Below are 4060 nucleotides of genomic sequence, written 5' to 3'. Positions count from 1 at the left end.
CCACCGTAGTGGGTGCCCGGATTCGCTGGCGGCACGGTGGTGGACACTTCGATTGGCCGGCGGCTCCGATGGTAGACACCTGATTGGCTGGAGGCCCCGGTGGTGGACACCCTGATTGGCTAGCGACGCGGCCGGTTAGCCAGAAGCGCTTGCGGGCAGTGGACACGCCCACATGGGCGGAGACGGAAGGTAGGGCGTTGGGGAGAGCATGTGCGCACGCGCCGGGTGGGCTTTGCGGTCCAGGAGGGAGTAGGCCCAGCACCCAGTCTCCTAGCAACACGCTGGCGGCGCAAGGCATCCGGAGCGGAGAGATGCCGGGCTGCTGGGCGGGGATCCAGAGGTTCCCAGGGTCGTCTGGGCAGGGCCATCCCCAGGTCAGCGGGGAGAGGGCAGGGTCTGAGGCCTTGTGTCCACCGCTCTGAGCGCGTGGGACGAGGGTAGGCTCCCAAGACTCCCACTCCCATGCCAGGGGACACCAGGATACGGGAGGGAAGACCTGCTTCATCCTCTACAAATTGTGCTTGGGCGGGACCCCGAGGGTTCCACGATTTCATAGAAGAGTGTGTTGGCCTTGGTTCTCTGTTGGCGACCCGCTGTGCTGAGTCCTGTAAATGTTTTCTACCTTCTGGGGCCCTTGGGAGCAGAGGACAGCCTGGGGACCTGGGTAGTGCACAACGTGGTAGAGCCCTGGACCGCTCCTCCGGGGGCCAGGGAACAGACCCTCCCTGCAGGAGCCTCCAGTCCTGAGGTGGAAGGGGGCGGAGTCATTGCCTGGGGTGAGGCCTCCTGTCCTCATGGATGTCCCAGGACAGTGGAGGGAAACTGGGAGACATGGAGGATCCAAGGTCCCTCTGCTCCCCCCTGGATCCCGTAGGTCCTGCTTCTTTGCCCCCTGGGGCCTGGGAGCCCCACAAAAGTGGGGCTTGCCTTGATGACCCCAAACAAAGGTCTGTTTTAATTTCTGGTTTCCTGTCTGGTGCCGCAGTGCTGCCGGTGACCACCAGGGGGAAGTTGTGCCCACTGTGGTTAATGGAGCAACTGGCGCAGGGAAGGACACCAGGGATCACGTAAGCCTGTGTACCAGGGGACAGAGGGACACACAGGCCGAGATGAGGCACTTGGGGGCCTGATTCTAAATGTGGGAAGTCCTTGGAAAGTTTCATGCCAGAGAAGGGGAGTATCTGAATTTCATTTTAACCCCTCCATGGGAGAGACTAGGGCATAAGGCCAAAAGGCGGGAAGATTGCGGACCAGAACCCACGCCAGTTTTGAGTTGTATTCTAGCTACATCCCACGCCTTTCTGTAATCATCCATCTCTGAGTTTGTGCATTAGCCTCGTGTGATATCACCCCTGGGGTTTCATTGGTCTTATCTCTTATAGGCCTGATGACATCCGGAAGCAGATGCTAGAATGATCGCCACTGGAAGGCCCAGTGTGTGTGTGTTTGTGTGTGTGTTGGGGGTTACAGGCCCAGGGGCTTTGCACCTGAGTGGCCAGGGTCCCAAGGAGTCTGGGCTCCTCCCTTCCTCTACCTCCACCAGTCAGCCCCCTCCTTGGTCAGTTGCAAAATTACTTTTCATATATTTGGGGGGATATCTGAGAAAATTCTTTATATATTGCTTTGGCTTCTTGCTATGGCTGTATTTTTGCATTTCCCTACTGTTTACGTACATTATTTGAAGTGTCCCCCTTCTGTCCACCCCAGCATGAAAACAAGTCAGCCCTGAACGTGGAGAATCTGGTTCCTGCCCACCGGAGCAGAGCTCCTGTGTCCCACCTCCCATCCACCTGCTGAAACGTCATTGGCACCCAGCAAGTCCCTGGCCTGCCGGTGAAAAGGTGGGTGCTTCTCCCCTCTACAGCACAGCTGTGTGTTTTGGGAATGTTGCTTCACCTCTCTGTTCCTGGGTTTGCTCATGTGACAGCTGGGGTATGACAAGGACCAAACTCATAGGGTTACTGCCAGGACTCAGTGGGACAAGCTACGGGAAGTGCTGAGTCCCTGCCTGGCCTGTGGAAAGGATGTGGTGCTTCTTATTTATGATTTTCCTCTCCTTCATGAGGAAGGTTTCTGCTTCAAGCCTCACTTATCCTGTGACCGTGGGCCAGGCTCTCTCCCATTTGTAAAGGAGGTTTCACGTTCTGTCTGTTGGGCGGGGTCTCCTGTCCTGGGTGTAGCCAGAGCAGGGATCCCTGGCAGCTGGCTGGGGGGCCCCAGGTACACTCAGACATCCGAGAAGTTTCATTCTGTCAACAGTACATAAAGTACCTACTGTGCACAGGCCCTTTTCTAAGCACTTAGCAGAGTTCAGTGAACAGAGTGGACAAAAATCCCTGCCCCCCGGGCTTCCATTCTAGTCCGGGGTCCACCAGTCCCACTGGACACCAAGGCAGGTAGTGGACACGTGTGATGCCCTCCTGGCCTCCTCTGGATAGGGGTCCCTCTGCCCTCATTGTCAGAAGGAGGACGGACCCCGGGAACAGCTAAAGAAGTGAGTGGGCATCAGGGAGAGGACTCCTGTCTCCACACGGGGCGACATTTGGGGGCTGAGGTTGGGGGTTCAGGCAGAACCCTGGATCCCTCACATCTTGTGATTCCCGCTAGAGGGCTGAGAGCTGAGGGCTTTTCCTGCAGGAAGAAAGGAGTCAGAGAGCTGTGGCTGGCGTCCCGGGTCCCCAGGGAGCAGAGGGGAGGCTGAGAGCTCAGAGCCAGTCCCCAGAGAAGATGCATGCAGCCACAGCCCAGCCGTGCTTGCCCCTTGCCCAATCTGAGGGCTTAGGACAGAGGTGTGCTGGGTATCCCGATCACACATCGGCCTTGTCGCCCATCCTCCGAGCCCAGCTGCGAACGGAGCACCTACAGTGGGCAGTGACCAGAGCAGCGCAGCCCTCCCTGCCCCCCTGGGGTGGATGTTCCAGCGGGGCGGGGACAGACAGAGGGCTGCGCCTGGCTTCCCTGAGGGAGGGGGCGGGTGGTCAGAGTGTCCTGCATGGACACTGTTTGTAGCCCCTGCCTGTTACCAGGCCTGCCCCTGCTTGGCAGTCAAGTGGGGGCGGGCTGAGGTGGGGCTGGCCTCTGGATGGGCAGGGGCTGGCACCGGGGCCCACAGGGGTGCCTGTGGAAAGGAAGGAAAGGCCAGGCCTCTGACTCTGCTGCACGCCCTCTACCTCTAGTACCACCTGCTCCTTCCTGGGCACCTGACTGGACCAGTTTCTGGAGGATTTTTGTCAGCCCTCAGCCTAAAGCAGTTTATGGCTTACGTGCACCTCAGCACGCTGGGCTCAGACCTGGAGCCCCAGGCCTACCTTCTTCTGACCCAGCCGGGGGACCAGGAGCACAGGAGGCAGAGCCGAGCCCAGGGTGAGGAGGCCAGGGGTGGGCGCACATGAGCATAGGAGGAGAGAGGAGCATAGGGGCCTATGGGCCCCTCAGGTCGAAGCCCCCAGGGGCCGCTGTCCGACCAGGAGCAAAGACTGGCCTGGGACCACCCCTCAGCCTGGGAAGACTTCCTCCTGTGGGCTCTTGGGCTCTGGCTCCTCTGGAAAGCACCGGGATGTGTGGTCTTTGGAAGGCGCATGGGAGCGCAGTCACGCCGGTGACCTTTTCTCCTCTTGCAGCTCCACTGCCCTCCCGCGGTGAGGCTGGCTCCAGCGCCAGCTGCTGTACTATCTCAAGACCTCGATCCAGCTGCATCACTGCAGTGCCAGGGCCAGCTCCAGAGAGGCCCAGCAAAAACAAGGCAAACGTCACTGGTAGAAAGACAACTGAACCTAGGAAAGCATTCCTCAGAACCCAAAGCCAGAGGAAGGTTAGCATCCCTGTGGTACCAAAAACTCTCAAAAGTCAATGTTTTAAAAAATGTACAGAGAACAAACACATGCAATTCAAACGAGAAGTGATGCACGTGGCCATAAGCAGCAGAGATGCTCGCCTCCCTGCTCTGGACGCACACAAATGTCCTCACCGCCAAGGAGCACTGGGTACCATCACTGGTGGGTGTTTATTTCTGGTGATGGTGTGAGGGAGCAGAGGCCCCATCAGCTGCCCTGGAGGGACA

The sequence above is a fragment of the Pseudorca crassidens genome, chromosome 1, assembly GCF_039906515.1.
Source record: "Pseudorca crassidens isolate mPseCra1 chromosome 1, mPseCra1.hap1, whole genome shotgun sequence".
NCBI lineage: Eukaryota > Metazoa > Chordata > Mammalia > Artiodactyla > Delphinidae > Pseudorca > Pseudorca crassidens.
The sequence above is the reverse complement of the archived record's forward strand: the minus strand, read 5'-3'. Positions refer to the sequence as shown.